The sequence below is a fragment of the Planococcus citri genome, chromosome 1 (assembly GCF_950023065.1).
Source record: "Planococcus citri chromosome 1, ihPlaCitr1.1, whole genome shotgun sequence".
In the NCBI taxonomy this organism is placed as follows: Eukaryota; Metazoa; Arthropoda; class Insecta; order Hemiptera; family Pseudococcidae; genus Planococcus; species Planococcus citri.
In genome coordinates, this window is record NC_088677.1 from 2,323,538 (window position 1) to 2,348,005 (window position 24,468).

Genomic DNA, 24,468 nt, shown 5'->3' on the forward strand with positions numbered 1-24,468 from the left:
TCTAGTCCTACCAGTTTTCGGAAAAAATAAGAACTGTTTGAATGAACAATTATTTTCTGCTGCGAAATTTGTTCCTTCTTTGTGTACCTACATACATTCATAGAACAAAACTTTCTTCGGAGAGCATAAATGCCAATCAGTGACGTTGCGAAGGCGGAGAGTTGCCCCTGCAGTCAAAAATTCAGTCGTCCAAGTCGTCCTATTCGTCTCAGTCGTCCAAGTCGACTCCGTGTCGTCGGAATTCGTCGGCAAACCCGTTTATTTGCCGAATAAATCACTAATCTATTTTCAAAATTGTTATTTTTTCAAAAGCGTTTGCCCTCGCTTCGCTCGGGCTAATTTGTTATTTCCTATTTCATAAATTATTAATATGTAGGTAATTGCGCTTGGAAAGTATTTTTGTTCATTGTTTTAAAAATGTCGGTGGTTGAAAAACTGTCCTTTCGGATAAAAATTGCAGAAATACCCATAATATTCAAAGCGTATGAAAAATGAAAGTTTTTCATTTTTTAAGAACAGAACCAAGCTTTGAGTCAATTTGATTCTCTTCTACAAAGTGCCAACATCGAGAAAATTATGATAAATTTGAAAATTGTTGAGATCCGAAAAACCGAATTCTTTCATTAAAATTTTTGTTGTTTTCTACTAAGTATTCAAATCACAAATTTTCCAAAGCTTTTACCCTCGCTTTGCTCGGGCCAATCATGATCCTACTTCTACAAATGTTAAGAATATAATAATTAAACACAATAAGTACATTCCAAAAATACTCAGAATACTCGAAGCGTATGAAAAATACAATTTGTTCACTTTTTCGGAACAGAACCATTAGATTTTTTTGATTTTTTTGATACCACAGTGCTCAGCACGTTAAACTTTTGATTATTGTGGCAAAATTACAATTTTTCGTCGGTAAAAGGACGATGCACCCATCCTCTCAAATAGCATAACTTGTCTTTTCTTCGCCTTCCCCATCCGGTGACAGATTTTTTCTGGGCAGCCCTGATTTTCCATATTTCAGCTGTCCTGTACATCAATACTTCAATCGTCCAATTCGTGTACTCGCCCCCCCCCCTGGAGAAACCCATTCGCGACGTCACTGTTGCCAATATAGTTGGTTACTAAAAAACACTGTTAATAATAACAATAACTATACCTACACTGATAGAAAGAGATCCTTGGTTTCATTACCTATTGTTATATTTTTTGCTGGGAAATAGTCAAAGGTATTATAATTTTTCAATTTTTATTTGTAGGTACTTAAAATGAATAGAATGAACCAAACTCCACGAAAATCCATCCAATAGTTAGTTTTTGCAAAATCCCTGTCCAAAGTTCACAGTTTTCATTAAAAATCGTTACTGATGATAACAGAGGTAACGAATTACCCTTAATCCAGATTTTGATTTGTTCCATCTCTGCAGGTAGAGATGTGATTGTAAGTAGGTGATCACATGGTTGGAGCTGATGAGAATCATGGTATGGTGGTTGTTCGTTTTGTTACTGTTTTCGGTTATCTGTAGTTGAGGTTTACACCCTTGGATAACAGAGGTAGTGAATGCCATCCCATGTGAATTCTTTCGCCTTTGGTGATGATGCTGTTGGAAGTGGCTGGCTACCAGACCAAGAATTACATAAATTATCATTACAAACTCTGCATTCTGATCGTGCTGGAATCGTCGGTTCTTCACAATAGGTGTCATAATCTTTATACAGGATGGCGTGTCGTACTATATCATATCCGCCTTCTGAAAAGGCCAATATTTACATTAGCTTAGAATATTTTGTTTGTTGTAGATTACAATGATTCATACTAGGTACCTATGTGTTTATTAAATGCTGAAATGAAGAGCAGAAAAGTTTCTACTAAAAATGGAATCACAAAAAGGCAAATGTATTTACGTTGAAAGACAATCTTGTGGCACCCGCAGAATTATTTTTGTGAATGCCACATCTCTATAAATACTTAACAAAAACAGCCTGAGAGCTGTACCTACTGCAATCCGGCCAAAATAACTGAAAGCGGGGGCTAGTCTCAAAAGTTAGTATACGTACCCCTATTTTGAAATCACTAGGTCTGCTGATCCACAGCTGCTACTTTAAAACTCAGTGAAAGCTTGAAAGCTCACAATTTTTCTGAACTATCAGTCGAGAAAACTGATGGCTCAAATTGTTGTCTAAATATATCATTTTTCGCGTTGAATCTGCTTAAAAAGGTCTGCTGACCCTTAAGTGCTGCCAAAGCGCCCCACCCACCGACTGTGTCAAGGGAGGAGTGAATTTGGCAAATTTCATGTTTTATTGGCAAACCTTTCGCTAAGATTTTGCACCTTAGGAGTAATAAGGTTACATCTCAAAACAAAAAAAAAAATCGATTTTGACATTTAAAAATTTTTGGGATTTGTAAGACCCCCCCCCCCGCAACTAAAAATAACTTTCCGAGTTGGGTACATTATCTAGATCTTATAAAAACGCAAATGGTATAACTCTAAATTCCAAACAACATCGCAAGTTGTTTGGAGTTATAAGGGTACATCTCAAAAAACGCCACTTTTTTTGAGTAAATTTCGCACATTCTCACAAAGTGTAAAAAACAGTTTTGATTGTTTTGAATGTTTATCACATAGAAATAGTCACAAGAAGTGTATTTTTATTGGTTTGTACCAAATGGAAAAGAAACTTTAAATTGGTAACTTTTCATGAAAAATGAATTTGCTCATAGGTGAAATTTTAGTTTTTTTGGGAAAAACTCAAAAACTAAGCACTCTAGAAAAGAACTGACAACATTATGTCGATTTGAAATTTAATTCTCTGCTACTTTGTTAACATAAAACTTTTTGGATGCTTCCTTTCGCCTCCAGATGAATTTTGATGAAAGGTTATTTTCCAAACATTGAAATTTTTCCTCTTTAAGATTTTTTTTTCAAAGTGTTCTTATGCTAAATGAGGGTATGATACGTACCTGATCTTTAAAATAAGGTGCTATTCATTCCTCACTATTACATAATTAGGTATAAATTGATGAAAATAATGAATCAAGTTTTTTTAAAAAAAGAAAATCACTCTCCTGTGAAATTTCACTTTTTTGAGATGTAACCTTATTATTCCTAAGAAGCGATTTGTAGTCATATAAAGCGGGTTGAACATTATTTTTAAGCAGTCCAACGAAATGCTCTAAGGCTGAGATGATTTTTAGGTGAGAAAATTTTTCATAATTTTCATTCAGCTGGAAAAAATGTTATAAAAAATGTTATAAGGTGCACCGGGGGAAGTTGGAATTCGGGGTAAGTTAGAAAACTTGCTCTAGCGCCTAGTGGTTTATATCTGGCGAAGTGCCACTAAAGGTGACTTGAGGGTACTACCCCTACTTCATCACGGCGTAAAAATTTTCTCGATTCAGTTTCATTTTAGATGTTTTTGGTTCAATTGTATTTTGTTGTTGTTTTGAACTTGTTTTGAATTTGCTCTAAAATACAGATTTTCTATTTCTTAGTTTTTCGCATACTTATAGCGGACGAACCGTGCGTCCTAGTGAAAATCTGATGAGAGTGATCTCAAAGAAAATTAAATTCTCTACCATTTTGTGATTGTGCAATTTTTCTAGGACGCTCGGTTTGTGATCTACGCCTCTGCAAAGTTTAGCCTGTTCTGACTTCCCCCAATTGGGGTAAGTCAGGACAGTTTATATTTTATTCCACTGAGTGAAAGCTACTGTGTCAATCGCGCTCAAATTTTCACCATGAGTTAAGAACCCTTATGGAAACCTACATAATGAATTTGATCCATATTGGTCCATTAGAAGGGGAATAACAGCTGGTCAAAGTTGAAATTGCGAAAAATCATTCTTTACTTATTTAGGCACCAATTTGAGCCATCAGTTTTCTCAGTTGAAAGTTCAGAAAAATTGTGAGCTTTCAAGCTTTTACTGAGGTATGTATATAGTAACTTTTGAGACAAGCCCCGCCTTTCAGTTAGAATTTCGACCTGATCGCACCGCTCGAAGTCAACTATAAATATTACCTAAGGGTTTGCAGTGGAATCGTAAAGTTGACCAAAAAAAAAATGATTGTCGATTTTTTTTTCACTTTTTTGATATGTATTCGAACCGGGATTAACAAAAACGATGATTTATTACTGCGTTTTCATTTTTGATGAATTTTTGCAATTTTTTTTTTTTTTTTGAATTTAGTACATACCTACATAGGTACCTAATAGTCAGCTTTATAAGGAAATAAAATGCTCCGTTTTGCATTTTTCTTCGTGAATTCTTGGTAATTACATAACAATATTAGTAAAATCGTCATGGAATTGATTTTCCTTGTAGTGTTAAACAACACGCAAATCGTTGGGGAATGCTTAAGCGCTTATTTTGGGTTTTTTAGAGAAAAAATATCCGAGCCCTGGTAATAATTCTCTGCTTACACATAATCTTATCAACTGTATAACTAATTTTATAGTGGGGATTTTTTTCAAAATATCTGCCCACCGATGGGCATAAGTATACAATTTCGGCACAAGATAAGTAAGCACACCAGGGGGTCAGTAATGACACATACAAACTCGGCACATGAGAAAAAAATCTGATGCTACGCATCACAAACTTTCCGAACATAAAGTAGGTATCGAAAAATCGTAAAAATGAGAAACACCCATCCCGCCATGGCGATGCGGCGTATTCATAAAATAATCACTTTAAAATAAAGCGTACCAATTCGGACCGCGCCTTATGCGTTTCTACTGCAGGTGAACTAAACATGTGTGATGTTTACCATGTAAAGACTAACTAAGTATTGACAAATGTTGGGGTTGCCTATACGTTCATTTTTCACATTTAAAGGCTCATAAAATTTTTTTCTATGGCACTTACAAACTCCAAATTCTTACTGTGCTGTCTTTACCATACTTCTGACCATTTCAATGAGATATCATTAAGTACATATTAGGTCATTTTTTATCGCGTGTACAGACATTTTTTGACACATACACACATCATCTCAAAATTTCTCAAAACAAACTTGTGTAACGTCGAAATTCAAATTCGAGTGTAAATTACAAAGTTCATTTTCCGGCCGAAAACAATACTTTCCTATATATCGCTTCGCGCTGTTCGGAAAGTAAAAAGAACAAAAGTAACACATTCAAATTGGGCACATTAGAATGAGCGAATGAAATCGAAAAGAACAAACACAAATTCGGCACATTAGAAAAAATGAACAAAATCGAAAAGAGGACATACTTACTAATTCGACACGCTAGAAAATAATCAATTAGGTACTCTGCTAATTCATGCACTTACAATACTTACAAGGGAGGTGCCCCAGGTGACATTCACCCGTTTCAACGATTCTTGCACCATTGGATAGGGACATAGCCTAACCGCAAATTTTCAGCTGCTGAAATTGATATTTCAGCAATCCTGGGAGATTTTTTGATTTTCACATGGCAATTTTGAAAAATTGTCCAGAAATAGTCGGCCCAGGTCGCATACCAAATCCTCTCATATTATTCGGGCTTTTTAATACATATGATGAGACCAGCCCGTGGTGAAATACCCAAAATTTTCAGCTGCTGAAGTTGATATCTCAGCAATACTAGGGCGATTTTTCGATTTACGACCAATTTTTATTTCAAAATTGCGATGTGAAAATCGAAAAATCGCCCTGCACGGCCGAAATATCAACTTCAGCAGCAGAAAATTTCACTGTGGGATAGTCTCATCATATGTGTTAAAATTCCCAAATAATATGGAAGGTTTCAATATGCGACCTGCGCCGACTATTTTTGATCAATTTTTCAAAATTGCCATGTGAAAAATTATGTGAAAATCGAAGAATCGCTCTCAAAAATCGTAATATCAACTTCAGCACCTGAAAATTAATTATGGTTAGGCTACATTCGATGTCCTTTATCGAATGGTGCAAGATTCGTTGAAATCGGTGAATGTCACCTGGGGCACCTCCCTTGTTTAGGAACATAGAATTAAACTTAGATTTACATCCATCCTTATTATCCGTATTAGAGTACGTACCTAAACTAGGTACCTACTTGGGAACGATTTCTAGCATTGTGCTGAGTTTGTATGCAAGAAGTGAGAATGTGCCGAATTTGTATATGCTCCTACCGATGTGACAATTGGCAACGAGATTTTTCATTTTCCATTCAATTCTTTGCATTGCAATTTTTTTAATAGGTAGGTATTTAAAAAGTAACAGCTACGATATCATTTAAAAAATCCGAGATGACCAAATCAAAAAAATTAATTACATAGTAGTATTCAAGTCAAATAATACCTAATAAGTAAAATGAAAAATTACTTAAAATTGAATTATCATCTTTACGTTGTACCTATTTATCTACTAAGAAGAATTTAAAATGATCTCTTGAGCTTTCAAATGTAAATAGAAAAAAATAGGTAATGTAAGAAATTTGAAATCAAAAAATTTTGAAATTAAGTATGTAATTTTGAATAAATTTCTTGAAAAGTTTTCGCTCTTGCTCCATTCTAGTAACAATTGTTTTGGAAAAATAGTTGGTTTTTCAAACACTAGTGTTGTAAGTACATACTTCTAAAATATTAATCGTAATCTACTGTTGAGCTAACACCTTTTTGCGGAATACCTACTAGGTACTGGCGAAGTAAGTACAGTAAGCGCCGCTTAATGTGATCGGGTTGGGACGGAGTGGTTGCTATTCTGTTAACCGAATTATTCCAATAAGCAAAAAATTTAAAAAAAGGCGATTTATTGAAATTGTATACTGTACCTACATAATTATAAAAAGGTGGAAAATTGTTGGCAAAAAGCAAGAATGACAATTTTAGCAAAAAGCAGGTATGTAGGTACTTTTCTCCAATTTCAGAAAAATGAGCGAGGCTTAAGCAAAAATGTGGCAATTTTGGGAATTATTGGCAAAAAAAATTACACTTTTTCGTAATTTTTTTCAAAAAAGTGAGAATTTTTTGGCGATTTTAAGTAAAAAAAAAAACAAAAGCTTAAAAGATGGACTTTTTTTTTGACAAAATGCAAGATCTTTGAACAATTTTGGAATAAAGTAGGTCTTGTTAGAACTTTTTGCAAAAAGTCAAGAATTTTGACAATTTTAACAAAACAGAAGACTTTTTCTGCAATCATTGTCAGGAAATTACTTTTTCGCAATTTCCGTTGAGACTGGTACTTTTTTATTCAATTTTTCAGTTAAAAAACCAGACTTTTTGTTTGATTGTTTGCTTTTTTCGACAAAAAGTATTCCTATTTGAGATCAGAAAAACTGAATTTTTTCATTAAATTTGATTATTGTTCTACTTTTTGAATTACAATTTTTCCAAAGCTTTTAGCCTCGATTCGCTCGGGCCAATTTGATTCTCTTCTACTAAGTTACAATTTCAAGAAACGTATGATTGAATTTGAAAAATATTTGAGACCAGAAAAACTGGATTCTTTTATTAAAATTGATGTTCTACTTTTCCATTTCAAGTCACATATTTTCCAAAACTTTTGCCATTGCTTCACTCGGGCCAATTTAGTTCTTTTTTCACACCAAGAATTTCACAAAACCACTGATAAAATTGAAAGAAAGTTGAGATCAGAAAAACCGAATTCTTACACTAAAATTTATGTTGTTCTACTTTGCGAACTTCAAATTAAAGCTTTCGGCCTCGCTTCGCTCGGCCCAAATTGATTCTCATCTACAACGTTACAATATTTTTAAAAATCTATGATTAAATTTGAAAAATGTTGAGATTAGAAAAACCTAATTCTTTCATTAAAATTGATGTTATTCTACTTTTCAAATCATAGATTTTCCAAAACTTTTGCCCTCGCTTCGCTCGGGCCATTCAAAATGCTCCTTTAAAAAATTTTAAGAATATGAAAATTGAACAGAAAAATTCCAGAAGTACTCAAAATATTCAAAGCTTATAAAAAAATCAAAATTTTCATTTCTATTTTCTTTCAGAATAGAACCACTAGCTTTTCAAAATTGTTTAATACCAGTGTTCAGCACGTTAAAATTTTGGTTATAGTCGGCAAAGTTACAATTTTTTGGCTACAAAATGTCGTGATACAATCCCCTCACTACTTGTAACTTGAATACCTCTTTTTTCATTCAACTTGGGAATTTTCAGTCGAATAAGTTGGGAATCTTAGGATCTTTGCCCCCCCCCCAGCAAAACCACTTCGCTACGTCCCTGAAGGTGTACCTAGTTGTGAAATGTGAAATGATACGGGTAGTAATTTCACTTGCTGGTACATAGTATTTCCAACATACGAGTAGTACTTGTTGGGGTAATAATTAATGAGTACCTTAATTATTCGTTTCTATTCGGCGATGTTCGTGCCGACTGCTGATTTGTTTTATCTGTCTTTTGAAGGTGTTCTCATATCAATCATCTCGTACTTCGAGTTCAATGTAATTTTTTACCTTACCAAATGGTGGATTTATGTTCTCATGTACTTAATGCATTATGCGCGTTATGTACCTATGTACCTATGTAGTTTGAAAATTGAACTGTTTTTTGTTCACGGAGAAAAATTTATGTATAAAGTGCTATAGTTGTAGCAAATCACCTTCATTGGCTTCATTTGTGGCATCATAGTTAAAAGAACTATACTTGTAGTACTTCCAATTCATTTATAGTATTATTTACTATAATTATATCATTTTTTACTACAAGTATAGTACTTTCAATCGCTACACTTATAGTAAGTTTGACTATAGTGTCACAAATGAAGGTAAATTGCAGTTTTTTTTTTCATGAGTGCTATTTTACTGCCTACCTATGGGCATTCTCACGTATATGCATGCTTGCCGCTGAAAGTATTCCTTTACTGCAGTTGTACCGGTTCTTGAATTCACATTTATACAGTCCGGGTTTGGACTCGCATGATGACTTCTACACTCGTAACAAATTACCTGCGTATCAGCGTTTCCTACATTAAAAAATTAACGATTAGAACGTGATTTTTACGCGAACAAACTAACTATGTAATTCAATAGGTAGGTACATTTAGGTGATAGGTATTGGCGTAACTAGTAGCTATTTGTTCACTCGCAATATATGTTGCATTTCATCAAATAAGTACCTACACAAGATAAATTCTTACCAGTAGAAACGTAAAACGCCAAAATAAACGCAAAAATTGAAACAAAACTGTAACTACACATTATTAGGCTACCCATCACTGTTTTTCAGGAAATCGGAATATAGTTATATTATTATCGCGATCGAGAGTGTTAAATTCTCAATTTCACTTGTACATAGAATGAAGTTGACTACTCAACTTTTTCCGCATTTAAATGTTAGGTATTTCATAAATTCCATAAATTACGTACACAAGAGCAGAAAAAACTTGCAACATTTTAACGAAGAAAAAAGTACAACATATTGAACTGAACACATACTCGATAGAAAAAACAATAGGTACATTCAGTAAAATGAATAAATCAAAAAAAGCGATGAGAAATAATTTATTACGAGACTTCATGTAGAAACACAAATCATTCAAAACGGGCCTAGATCGCAAGCGCTATTACCTAACAAAAAACACATCGCAAGCGCAAATGCATGAAAATTATGCATCGCAAGCGCAACAAAGAATGCCGCGAAGGGTAAAAACGTTACCGCATTTAGGCGCTCCATTTCTTAAAACCAAATTCCTACCTAGAAATGATTTTCGAAATATATTGATTCCAATAACGAATTTGTCTCGCAACCGCATCATCTAAAGGATTATTTTGTGAGGGCCCCATTCGCCACCCTCATTTTCACAAACACATCGGCAGGGCTGTCGATAACCAATGTGAGCCCGGGGAAAATATCATGTTGGGCCCCATTTTCTAAAGCAGAAGCTAAATTGAAGTTTTTAAGAGTGGGGGTGTCGACTTAAAATTTGATCACAGTTGTGGGAGAAAATATGTCTTATAAAAATTTTAATTTAATTTAATTTTTTATTTTTGGAGATCTCAAATTTAAAATTTGTTTATTCTGAAATAAGAAGTGAATTCGCCCTAGAAAAGGGAAGGAAAGACTGGGCACGAGCTTTTGAAAATTTTTGTTTCGAGATGCCTAAAAAGTGTTTTTTTTTTTTTGGCTTTTAAAACTGTAGAATTTAAATTATATTTTTTTGAATGAAGAATGAAGTTAATTTTGAAAGAGAAGACAACAGCCCAAGTGAGGACGAAAGCTCTGAAAAATTAATATTTCGAGGGCATGAAAACAATTTTTTTTGTGAGGAGTCCATTTTTTAGCTTTAAAACATGTTTTTTTTTCTAGAAATTTCCATCTTCATCTTGAAAAAAGAAAATGAAACAAGCCCCAGCGAAGTGAGAGCAAAGGCTTTTGAAAATTTGTGTTTCGAGAAGTAAAAAATACTGTTTTTCTTTCATCATAGGCCCTTATTTTGCCGGGCCCTTAAAAAAGCAAAAGGCTGTGGCAAACGGGACAGTTTGCCTCCCCTCTCGATGGGGTTGGTGAAAATTGCACGTATGAAATTGCACGTGAAAAATTGCACGAGCGAAATTGCATCGATACAATTGAACGTGTGTGATAATTGCACGCATGTGAATATAGAACGTTTACAGAGTTCAATTATCACATTCAACTATCTGATTTCATTCATTCGTAATAATCATAATAAACACCTGCGGTTTAAAGCATCTAATTTTCAAGCAAAATAATGAACTTCTTATGTAATTTATCATACAAAAAATAATAATTTTGATGCCTCTCGAAGTACTGATTTTTGAGATGCTTTTACCCTTGGTTCGCCAGGGCCAGTTTGTTTCTCTTAAAATTAAAATATCCTCCAAAAAAACTCTTCAAAAAAGAATTACACCCCGACCTCTCCACGGTTCCTAATGAACTTGCACAGTGAACATGTGGTAAAAATATTTCAGTAAGAAAATTATTATGATATAATGGTGGAATCCGCCCTTAAGAAAAAATACCTACCATTTCACGAGATGGTACATATGAGACAAACTATGAAACAGTTTTGGTACCTAATGCAAACACATTTCATGAAAACAAAAAATTAGCCAAAAATTCGGGGGCTGACAGATCCCTCAAATAAGTTTGACAATCTAACCAGAGTCTGGAAGATATGTCAGCAACCAAATTTTTGGCTCATTTTTTGTTTACATGAAATGCAGCCAACCGATATTTATTACGTATTTCTCTGTCTCCAATTCGTACTTGTCTGGAGGATGTTTGCATTAGGTACCAAAACTGATTCATAGTTTGTCTCATACCATCTAGTGAAGTGGTAGGTATTTTTTCTTAAGGGCGGATTCCACCATTATATCATAACAATTTTCTTATTGAAATATTTTTACCTCTTGTTCACTGAGCAAGTTCAATTAGGAACTGTGGAGAGGTCGGGGTGCAATTCTTTTTTAAGGAGTTTTTTTTGGAGGTTATCAGTATTTTTTTTTTGTATGTTGTGATGAAATGTTTAATTCAATAAATGAAAATAGCATTATTGTAGGCAGGAGCATGCAGAGAGTTAAAAGATTACCAGATATTTTTCATTCAACTGCCTGGAATAAAACTACGTAGATGGTTTTTAGAGGCGGGAGAGAGTGACTGAAAATTTGCCAATCAGTATGTACAGAAAAAAATACCAATTTTGTCAGTAAAAATTCTGAAAAAATTCTCAGTTTTAGTTATTTTTATGTAGATGAATAACATAAATCAAAAAGTTGGACTGGTATTTTTGTTCATTTTTGAGAAAAAAATTACAAGTTTGGCACTAATATTACAGAAATACCATCAGAACCCTAAAAAATTAAAATTTTGCATTTTTGAGATATTTTACCAATGTGTAGACGAACATTTGAAAAAAATTTCCTTCCCTCGGAATTTGTCAACGAATTGAGCACGGATTATCATGCTGAAATTTCCGTCGACAAGGCTACAGCCTCTTCAAATGAACCAATTTCCTTAAAATTTTGTAATGTAACAGCAATTATGCGATGTAAATGACCCTTTTCCACGGTACAACGAAAACATTTTATGGGTGGTGGTGGATGGGTTGAGGGGGAAAGAAAGTTTCCAATTAAGAAAAAAGGAGGTCAAAAATGATTTTTGTAAAAATGGCACTATATGTATTCCGAAATAACATGCTTATTTAGATCACTGTACACAACTGGACTCATATCGGTTCAATGCCGAAGAACATATCAACAATTCAGAGTTAATTTTCCATTATTTTGTTGTGGGAAACTCTTCGTTCCACTTGACTCACTTGACCCACCCGTCTGTTCCACTTGAACACATCATCGGGTAAAGTAGAACGAAAAAAGTTGGTTAAGAACAAAAATTCTGAAGCCCAAGTTTTTTGGACCAAATTAGAAAAATGAGGAGTCATTTTGTAGCCAAAGGATGAGACTACACAACAACAACAAAGTATTTACAGGTTTCTCAAAGTTGAAAAAAGCATAGTCACATTTTGGTCAAGTAAAAATCGTTCCACGTGACCCGGTTTTACCTCTAGGAAAGAGTTTTATGAATATGGTATTTTTTTCATTTGTTTCAAACAGTGGCAAAATTTTTCCAATAAGTAGGTAAGTAGTATGTACCCATCACTTGCAAAATCACAGCCAGAAAAATGGTATTTCTCGTCAATTCGTTGACAAATTGCGGCGGAAGGAAATTTTTTCAAATGTTCAAAAAAATCACCACCAACGGATAAGAAAATGCACACGTGACCCATCCACTTCGGGTCTAAAAATTTTATTTCTCTGAATTGAAAAATATTTAAGCATCGAGGGACGTCGTTCACACAATTGTAATGGTTGAGAATGTTTAGTTTTCATAATACTCGTAATAGGCTGCTTCAAATCGCTTTTGTTGATCACTGCTGTATAGGTACCTAATTGAAAATTTTATTACATTCCATAAAATTGATTAGCTACCGAATAGTACATAGAACGCAAGCTGATTAGATAGGCAATGATTTCAATGGCATGTGCTTAGGTATATAATGTGAATTGTTCAATCACTTTTTCAATTTCTTGTTACGTACATACCTATCGTGCATACCAATTTGGAATTTTCAAAGAGTAAAAATGTGTCCTTATAAACATTTTTTCATTTGTATTTTTGTAATTTTTTCATGTTTCGATTGGACCAATGGTCACTGTTGTGGAACCGTATGTTCAAGTTGGTTTCCCAAAAGTCTTCTGGGTTATGGACTATGTGGTGACTGCACAGATGGTACTCCTCATTGTGCATTTGGCTCTTGTAATATTTTCGGCTGCAATTGTCCCACAAACTGCCGAACAGGAAAATGCGATAGCGATTGTTCCGCAGGGGGAAGAAAAAAAAGAGAAATCACGCTCAAAAAAGAAAACCTGTCCATGGATTACATAATGAAGAACGCAGACAAAGATCGCGATGGTAGACTCCACTTGGATGAATCGATAGACTACTTGACCAAAGTCGCCAAATTGGGAGTTCCAAAGAGTACTCTTGTTGCGGAGTTCAACAAATTGGATCGCAATAAGGATGGATTTCTGATTCCTTCTGAGATTGATGCTCCACAATGAATAATACCTACTCGTACATCATAAGTTTTATTTACCTATCTAATTAATTTAGATGATTGTGTACTTTCCATCTTAAAATTCTTTACTTACCAGAATAAATTGTTTTCTAATTTACCAACATTTTCTTTTATTTTCATAAATGAATGTTCAAGTTCCTTTTTAAAAAAATTTCCTTCCGTGCTATTAAGTAGGTACCAATATGCCTCGTATTTCATATTATCCAAAGTAAGGCATTATTTCTTTACTTTTTCAACCTATGTAGATAATAGTTCAGGGGCAAATTGTATTTTTTAAGCAATAAACGGCAAATCATGATAAAGGTATTATGATGAACAAGGACACCAAAAGGAAATTTTTGAGCCCGGGAGCCAATCGCCAAGTCTCATAGGAAGGGAATGAGGATGATTTGGGGGGGGTGGGTTCAACCACCATTTTTCAAAATGGGGCTATGGGCGCGATATTGGTATCAATTCCATATGATTGAGCTCCACTGAGTTCGAAAATACCATTACTTTCAAAATCTGAGGAAAAGGCATGCCTCAAATTTGATATTTTCTGAGTAAAGTTTTTGCATTTTTCTCAAAAATACCCCAAAATTACAGTTTTTCAACCCTAGACAACACGCTGATCTTCCATCGGCATTTTTATGATCATTTTCGGATTCTACAGGTCAATTACAAATGCGAATCGACCATCAATACTTTCGCATACCTCTACCGCGAGTGCACAGAGGGGTCAAAAGGGGTTAAAAATTGGCAGTTTTTCGGCATTTTCTTACTAAAATTACCTACGGTTTTTGAACTGTGCACCGGATACAATTGGCGGAAGAAGGTTCTAATGGTGATTTTCGAATTCTACAGATCAAATACTATCGAATAAGGCTCAGAGGCACTTTTTACACCCCTCCTGGACGATAGTAGAGGGGGTCAAATTTGACTCTCATCTTGCTAATGTTGAATTAATTTTAGAAATAAGTAATGTAATTAATATAAGTATACATTTGCTTACCATCGTGATAATAATGTTTGTATCGATGTTTTTCGTACCGCCGAACCCAAATTTTCAATTATTTTTTCGATTCCAGCCACGGGGAGGGAGCACCATATGAGGGGTGGGTCCATTTTTCACGAAAAATCGACATGTATAAATCAAAATGTAGGTTTTTGAGGGCGCTGATTTCAAAAATGCTATCGATTTTTCATTTTGGTGCAACCCAAGAGGATGATACTGCGTTCAAGGGGTGGGGATGAAGCCCTGTTAAAATTGGGTATGCATGATGTTGAATTTGACAAATGACTTTTCTGAATTTTATTGCTTTATGAGAATATTTTTGGTACCAAAAATTTTGTTGTGGGTCAGACTTTTTTGCAATGAAACAATTTTTAAAAAATTCAATTTAGTTCAAAAAATTTTCAAATTTTTTTGACTAAATTTTCTCCAAAAATTGTTATTTTTGCCCATGATAGAGATAATTAAATTTATATATTTCAGTGACTGTGCAATTAAAATTGAGATTTGTTAATTAAAACAGAAAATAAAAATGATTTTCAAAATTTTCTAAAATTGGCTCATATGCCTGCCGCGATGCCTATAGGTACATATTATATATATCGATATGAGACCTTCAATATTTTGACGATATCGATATTCCGAAACATCGATAATATCCCATCACTATCACTATACATGGTGTTAGAAGAATACCTTTGAAAATTAACCACAAGGAAATGAGATCGAATCTCATTTTGGAATTTTAATTCAAATCATACTTAAGAAAAACAAATAAACTCAAAATTATTCACAACTTGAAAATCAATCGATTCATCTCGAATAACGTTAATAATTTATCTCTGAAAACTTATACCTATTTTAAAAATGGGTTAATAAACCTAAATCTTATAATTAGGAAAAGGGAACTTCGTCTGAATTTATAGACATATCGAAAGGGATACTGTTCTGTATAATATTGTTTCCGTTATTCCTTTCTTTTTTGATAATTACAAAATTTGGTCTTGAATTTGCAAAACTAGGTTTACAAGAACATACATCATCATTAGCTTTCTCTACATTCGTTTCCTCGTATTGTTTCCGTTTATAAAATGAAGAAAAATCACTATCAAGTCATTCGATATTTGGCGACCTATTTTGAGTCTTTGTTTTATCATCACAAAATTTGGTCAATGATAATATCATGAAATCTAATTACTAGGGCTAGGATTTTTAAGCGCCATCCAACTCGTTTTTACGAGTAAGGGCTATAAAAAAGCAATAAAAATGTAAGAAAAAAGCCAAAAAAAGTGCTATAAAATCCTACCATGTTACATATCAAAATGAAAGTTTTTTCAAACCCAGCAAGATACCTCCCTAAAATATATGTACAACTTGAACTAAAATGAACGAAAAGAAAAAACTGAAACTAAAAATTGGAAAAAAAACTGAAACAAAAATTGAAAAATGAAAACTAAATCTGGTATTTTTCAGTTTTTCCTGTCTTGTTTTCTTGAACTGATCTTTTTTCAACAATTTCTTTTTTTTCAAAAATGTGCAAAAAGTTGAAATATTTTTGTATTTTTTGAACTAATTTCTTCGATTTTGCCAATTTTTTACCAAAAAAAAGGTAGTTATTAGTATCAAAAAATTCAATTTTTGCGATAAAAAGGTGACTTAATATAGGTAAGTACCTAGTATCAAGCTTTTCGAGCTGGTAAAAAAAATAATCCATCTGTTGCCTAACTCGTTCGGTCACCAACATTTGAATCCTGAAGCTACTCGTACACGACGAAGTAAGTAGAAGTACCTACCTATGCAGATATTACTTAAAAAGCTGCTAATTTTCTGTACCTATTGTAAATTTCAACTTTAGATTAGTTAGGTATCTTGTTTTGATAACCTCAATAACAAAGGTTGTCCTTGAAGTAGAGTTTATATGAATAGATAACTTAATCAGAAATGTTTATTATCCTACTTCTCACAAAGGGAACTCGTTCTAATTGAATTATGATCACCTTTATAATGAGGTAATTATTTGATTCATTGAGATTTATTACTCTGTGTAGTTAATTAAGGGAAACCTAAACTCGAGTATTTTCTTACTACATACATAGGCTATAAAAGATGCGTGTATACGATACGAGCTTGGGACGTATAGTGACATCTGCATCAGTTGTTCAGTTTTGTATTGTCTTATATCTACCTACTTACCTACTATACATATTTACCTACATTTAAACAGAAAATCCAAACAGCAAGATGCATTTCTTTACAAGTTTTTTCATTTGTATTTCCGTTATTGTGTCAAGTTTGTTTCCGAATTCTATGGCTCGTCACCCCTCACAACGCTTCAAAGGTAGCTTCATAGAAAACATCCCTAAGATAGACACTGATAATGATGGGCAACTCTCGTTTGTGGAGGTGGATCGTTATTACAAAGCAATAGGTGTTACTTACGATCCCGCGGAATTTGTAAAGGACTTCAAAAACGCTGATCGGGATGGAAATGGATTTTTAAGTTATCGTGAAGCAATAAAAAGTAAGTTCACGAAACCCGTACTGATCAGTTGCTCGTAGTGTTACTTTATAGGTAGTTATAAACCAATGTTTAATTCGAAATTTTCCCTAAATTTTGTCACATGTCAGCGAGGGCGTTAGCTCCTGCAGCCATGTCAAGGTTCCCAAGTGTTCAACTGTTTTAGTCTATGTATTACACGATTCTTATGAATTACCTACCTCTGTGGTGGTGTTGTTATTTTATTCTATATTTTTTTTTCTCTTGAGGCATCCAACATTGGGTAGAAATGATGGTGCAGGAGATTTGGCGTATTACAGAGAAAAAAATGTCATGCAAGATTTTTCTGGCTCATTGTATCAAAGAAGATGTAGATACCTACGTAAGCACATATCCAAAATCTGCAAAATATTCGCTCATGCCCTGGCTCCTTTTTTGGAGCTTTTTGGGACGGACGGCCACTCCCCGAAGAGGAGTTGCGGTGAAAATTGCTAACAAGGTGTTGAAAAGCATTAGAATTTCACGCCGAACACAAATAGGGCTCACTTAGTGTTCCAAGCTTCAACTTCCGAGTCCACATTTACTGGCTGAAATGTTGAAAAAGTGCCATTTTTTAAAATTCTGCACAAAATTTAAAAATTTCAAACGGAAGTTTAAGAACAAACTGGCTTCAAATTGTCAATCTGCATGGTGAAATACCTACCTATTATATAGAAGAGCTAGAGATGTGCAGTGTGAAAAGTGAAAAGTACTTTTCTTTCAATGAAAAGTTCACTAAAAGTTGAATTAAAAAGTTCATACGTTTCATTTCACTTTTCAGTTTTCACTCGAAAAAAAGCGAGTGACCAATCAATTTACTCATCAGAGAACGCTGACCTCATTGCTGAAGTCAAATATCTCCACTCCTCCAGCTACGCCTCAACCAAAAAAAACGTGAGACTTGTAATCAGTGGGCTCATAAAAATATGTATAGGTATATATCATATTGTACAAACTACATACATACAACATGGGCATAAAAATAACTGAACAGAACATCCCACTTTACGGGTGTAATAACAATAACCTTGTAATTGAGCTCAAAACGTCGAGAAGTATCAAAATTTTTGACCCTCGACCTTTTTATCCAAAGTTGAGCCTACCGCAATAGCCATCATTTTTTACAAAAATTTGGCTAAAAACAATCGCATTCGCATTCCCTGCACAGTGCACCCTGCCTGAGGTATTTTGAAGAATTACTTTTCTGAATAGCACTGTGGCAGTGCACATTTGAGGGATAATTCTACTTCACTCGTAATAAGAAACACAAAACGCAACAACTATCTTGAGTTCAGCGATTCGCTGATCGCTTGTTATACGTATGCTCAATTGCCCATTTTGTATTTGAAGAGTGATATTCCAAAACTCGCTTTGTCCATTTTCTCAACTTTTCAGGAGAGAGGAAAACCCGTTTCCCTTTAAACGGGTAAATTGGCTTTTTAGGCGAGTTTAGCACTTTATTTGGGTGGATTTATGATGTAGGAGTGTAGGTATACATTTCATCCACTAAATACTGCTGAGAAAAATTTCAATAAAAATGGACAAAGCGCGTTTTGGAACATTATTTTTTTAAAATTTTTTAGTGAATTGGCTATTTAGGTGAGTTTAACACCTCATTTTGGTAGGTTGATGATGCAGGAATGTGAGTTAATACTTCATCTACCAGGTACCACTGAAAACCCAACTTTGATAAAAATGGACAAAGCGAGTTTTGGAATATCACTCTTCATTTACATATAATCATTACCTAATTGATAGGTAGGTATACAGACTATTATACAGGGTGCCCAGAAATATCGTGAACTCCTGAAAAAGTTTTCTGCCAAATGTTTCGGTTGAACACACTGAATGATAATAATGATAGCACATGATTGGTTGTTCGACTAAGGTGATAACATTGCACCAATCATGCATCTATTTCACGTTGCCAATCTATATTTTTAATTAAAAAAAGTTTCTTCGGAGTTCACGATATTTCTGGGCACCCATGTACACATTACGTAGGTAAAAATTCACATTATTTTACGGAATACGCGTAAAGTAAATTACTTTTACTGATAATACAGTATACACATCGCATATACGTACCTAGCGCCTAACCGTATATATATTTATGCAGAACGTTTGTTTATACTCTAAAGCGTCATGCAGGTTTTTGATACGTGAAATGAAAACGATTCGTCAATATACCTACTACGTACGTATGTACAGTCGCACTCCATACTGTACACCGGTCGTTTTATGAATTTAAATTAAAAATTAGATAGGTAGGTACTGTTTTCACGAATACTCGTGAACCGAACTATCTCACACACATAGAGTAATAGGCTCATGATGAAGAACGATGAAAATGACGTTGTTGGTTGCAAATAAAATAAAGATCGACAAAAAAATATCACGCGAGACAGGACTCAACGACGATTTAAGTTAGAGATACCAGTCGAGTAATACTTTTTATCGAGATGAAAATCCAATCAAAATCATACCCATTCTCATCTTATAATATGACTTACGAGAAACCAGAACCTATAAACACGCGTCACCTTTCAACAATATTATACGAGTAGGTAGAGGTATTTCAAAGCTGCGGGAAATTTTTTTGTTCGGATGATTGAATATAGGGCGACTTGGTGTACTTTTACGATTATTTAAGAGTGCAATAAAGGTAAAAATAAAGATATCTTTACATATTCTACGTAGCTACCAGTACGTAGGTAGGTAGGTAGGTAAGTAGGTATAGGTACATTGTAAGAGTATGAATCGTGCAATACGCGGTTTTAGGTATCTTTCAACTGCTTTCTCGAGATTGCTGAGCAGTTTACGAGCGAGCTATTTTTCAAACTGCACCGAGACCAAGTGCTATTCAAAATGAGTTACTACGAATCATCACATTTTATAATTTTACAATGTTCGTGACATTTATTGCACGAAGAAGGCTCACTCGGTACGAAATGAGCGATAGGCTGGATGACATATCTGTGTCATTTTTTGGCTTATTTTGCTCTAGGTATTTTTTCGTGGTAAGCGAGGTAAACTTTTATTCGGGAAAAAATCCATATTTCTTGATTTTCCCCCAACGAATGAGGTATCTGATTGGCAAATATTTCAGCCATTGAAGGACATTTATCGATTTTTGACGAATTTTTGAAAATTTAATTTCGACTAAAAATTTCAAAATTTTACCAAATCAACCAGATTGCTGAAATTCGATTAAATAATATGTTATATGTATTTTCGATGTCCGAATCGATTGGAATCGATTTCGAACGGTTTTGAGCAGTTCTGCAGCCTCCAGCACATTTTTGAAAGACAATTTTACCCAATGAAGTTGGTTAAGTAAAATTTACTTACTTCATATACTATATAATTACAACTCGCCAAGTAAATGTTCACTTACGAAGTACCGACGAGTCATGGAGATGTGGATTTTGAGGAATTATTTCATTTCAAAGTGTACTTACATAGCAAACCTTGAATGAGAATTGAGAATACTTCATAAAATTGTGGTTTCTGTATGAATAAAACAACACATTATTGAATCATTCGATGAGAAATTTAATTTTATTTAACAGAAGTCCTCATCACGCAAAATTTACGTACATTCGCTAATTTCCACTAAAAAGAATAGTGCTATGACGTCATCAATAACTATAAGAAGTTTTCAATTCTGGGGCAGTGGCAATAAATGATTTTGAATGACTCGTATATGAAGAGTCCACGGAAAGAACCAGGTAAGTCACTTTTTCAAACTTTTGAGTTACAGCGTTTTGAAGCATCAGAATTCTCCAATTTTGTAGCGAATTTGAATTTCATCAAGGTAATGATTGGAAATACATCACACAACATCCCACAAACACAACTTGAGGCATTGTAGAAAAAAAATGAAAAGAGACGCCAGTCACGACCTGAAAAGTCACTCTTTTCGTGAAAAAATCAAGCAAAAAATCGAAAAATCAGTGTTTCACAACAACTTGAATTCGATGAAAATCGATTATTATGATGACATAATGAAAAATTTTCGTATTCTAAATAGTTAACAATGTTGAAATTTTCTTCCTGTCGTCTCACATTTGGTCTCGGCTCATTTTTCTCCTCTCCTCTTTTTTTTAAAGACCATGTTAACCGCGAATAACTCGATTTTTTTCAAAATCTAAATAGACTACATTTTTCTACTCCTCAGTGTGAATTTAATTCAACCCTAAACTCATTTTCGAAAAAAAGTGACTTACCTGGTTCTATCCATGGACTCTTCATATTTTCTACATAAAGTTGTGTAATAAATTATTTCTCATCGTTTCTTTTGATTGGTTCACTTTACTGAACGTATTGTTTTTTCTATCGAGTTTGTGTTCAGTTCTTATGTTGTACTTTTTTCTTTGTTAAAATGTTCTAAGTTTTTTTTTGCACTTGCGTATGTAACTTATGGAATTTATGAATGAAATACCTACCTAACATTTAAATACGGAAAAAGTTGACGAGATTGTATAGAATGAATTCATTCTATACAAGTGAAATTGAGAACTCAACACTCCTCGATCGCGAAAATCGTATAACTAGATTCCGACACTTTGTTGTTAATGACTTTTTGCATAGGTACCCACATAATTATTGTTTTAAAAACAGAAGAAATGCGCGAAAGATCCGAAAAATGACCAAGAAAGAAACGAAGCTTAGTTTGGCGTGAATATTACTTACAAGGGAACCTCTTGAGGTGTCCGCCTCCGATTGGAACGGGGCCTAGATTTTTTGAAAGAGCATGGTCAAAAACCTCCAAAACCAAATTTTCAGCTGCCCAACTTCATATCTCGAATCTCGATATTTGGCCAACGTTCGAAAATTCAAAATTGATTGTTTTTGGTGATTTATACTTTTTTCAAAAAAGTACGTACCTACATGATCAGTAAAAATGATCAAAATAAATCCTAAAACTGATATTAATTCCCCATATCCAAATCTCGCCATTTTTAGCCATTCTGGAGCCTCCAGCGCGATTTTTCAATTTCTCCAGAATTGTAAATTTGCTCCAGAAGGCGTGAATATGAAGTTGGGCAGCTAAAAATCAAGTTGTATGTTATACTCGAACTGTTTAACGAATTTATCCACATTTGAGCCGATTTTGGAAGGGACACCTCAAAAGTGGTTTTTTGCCCAGCTTTTTTCATAAAAATATCCAAAAATTAAAGGGAAGCCCCAGAAAGGCTGGAAATGGCGAAATTTGCTTTTGTGGGGCTAGTTCATGACAAAATACTGCGATTCGCGCAAATTTCAAACATTTTCTCGCAACGGGAAATTTTTGATTTTTGAATATTTTTATTTTGAAAAAAAGCTGGCCAAAAAACTATTCTTGAGGTGTACGCTCCAGAATGGGATAAAAATGTGGATAAATTCGTTAAACAGGTCGAGTATAACACACAACTCGAATATTAGCTGCTCAACTTCATATTCACGCCTTCTGGGGCAAATTAAAAATTTTGGAGAAATTGAAAAATAGCGCTGGAGGCTCCAGGATGGCTGGAAATGGCGAAATTATGATTTGGGGAATTAATATCAGTTTTAGGATTTATTTTGACCATTTTTACTGATCATGTACGTACTTTTTTGAAAAAAGTATATATCACCAAAAACAGTCAATTTTGAATTTGCAAACGTTCGCCAAATATCGACATATGAAGTTGGGCAGATGAAAATTTGGTTTATTTGGTGGTTTTAGATCACACTCTTTCAAAAAATCGCGGTCCCGTTCAAATCGGAGGCGGACACCTCAAGAGGTTCCCTTGTTAGTGTGAGTCCTTGTTTGAAATGTGGCATTTTTTTGCATGATGTTTTCCTTGGATTAACCAAAAATGATCAAGAGGTTGTAGAATGCCCTAAATGTTCTGAATCAACTTATAAACTGTTTTTTAATATGTTTCAATTAGTTTTCCTTTGATTAGAATACCGCATTGTCGATGTTAGGTACCTACCTATAATTAATATGCTGTCCAGAACATAACACCCTCCTGTCCTGAACATGGCACCCAAGCACCGCCAGTTTTGTATTTAGGTAGTTGCAAAAAATATATGATGTGTATACCACCAAAAGGAATCTTTTACCGCACTTGATCCATTTTTTGCACATTACTGGGAGTTAAAAATCGAATTTGAAATTTTTTGTCCAGAACATCCTCCCTCTGTCCTACATTAGCAACTGCTGTGTACTCTATATTTTCAACAAGCGATTAAGTCGACTGCAGGTGAGTATCAAGTCATTCTGTAGCCTCCAGCGATTTTTTTGAAATTCCAGTTTCCCAAAAAACGCCATTAACACTTCAAATTATCTGTCTGAAACTGGTACGCTTGAGGTTGGTGCTTGTTAGATGACCCTCTTCGCCGATTAGGTTTTTGTCATTTTTTCAAAATAGGTCTATTTCCAGTTCGGAACCATAGTTTATTTCTCCAGAGAATTCATATTTGAAAATTTGAAAAATTCACCTTTCCTCTGTCGTTTGGCACGTGAAAGCTGAAATTCAGTTTACACCTTATTTCTGACATCTCGAGACCGCATTAGCACACTTCTTGTGATTGGGGCTTTATATATATGTAGTACCCCGCTTGACCAATTACACTCCAAAATGAATGGTTCTGTACCAGAACACACCGATTTTGGATAAATGGCGTGAGGGAGGGAAGAATCCCCTCCTTAAAATTCACGTAAATTTGCTTATTTCCACGGAAAAGTCCAAAAAGAATTTATCTGCCTAGATATACACCTACCTTACCAAAAACTTTGAAATGAAAATTCTGAAAAAAACCAATGGGATGTAATGCTTTGACGTCATCAATAAGAAGTTTCCAATTCATGCGCAATGTGGTTTCGAATATTGTGTTTCCACATAAAGTCTCGTAATGAATTATTTCTCATCGTTTCTTTCAATTGGTTCAATTGGTTCATTTTACTGAACGCATTGTTTTTTTTTATCCAGTGGGTATTTGTTCTGTTAAGTACCCATGTTGTAATTTTTCTCTTTGTTAAAATGACAGGGGTGCTGTGTAGATGAATTTTTGAAAAGTAACTCGTCAAATTGATTTTTTCGGGGGGGGGGGAGTGGAAAATTTTTCCCTTCTCCCCGAAAAAGTCATTCTTGTCTCTTACATCACATGAACAGCTAATTACACGTTATTTTTAAAAAAATTTCTCGTGAACCATTGATTTTTACTCTTTGAAATACTGACTTCTCCCATCTTAATACTGTTGTTTTACTCTTGAAGATTGAACAATTTAGAATTTTCAAAAGCATCAGCCATCGCTTCGCGCGGGCTTTTATGGTATTAGATATGCTCTTCCAAAGACAAAATATTTTGAAGCCATGAAAACAAAGTTTATACCTACATCATCAGGA

The 24,468-nt window shown here is 34.2% G+C and overlaps 1 long non-coding RNA gene across 1 annotated transcript; it reads right to left on the reverse strand.

Annotated features, from left to right (window-relative positions):
- Window positions 1–1,229: 1,229 nt before the first annotated feature.
- LOC135844584 (uncharacterized) lies at window positions 1,230–9,409 on the reverse strand. The gene is made up of 3 exons (XR_010558574.1): window positions 9,102–9,409; window positions 8,775–8,927; window positions 1,230–1,748 (listed from the first exon to the last, which is right to left on the reverse strand). It is a non-coding gene; the product is annotated as an uncharacterized LOC135844584 (long non-coding RNA).
- Between the last annotated feature and the right edge of the window lie 15,059 nt (window positions 9,410–24,468).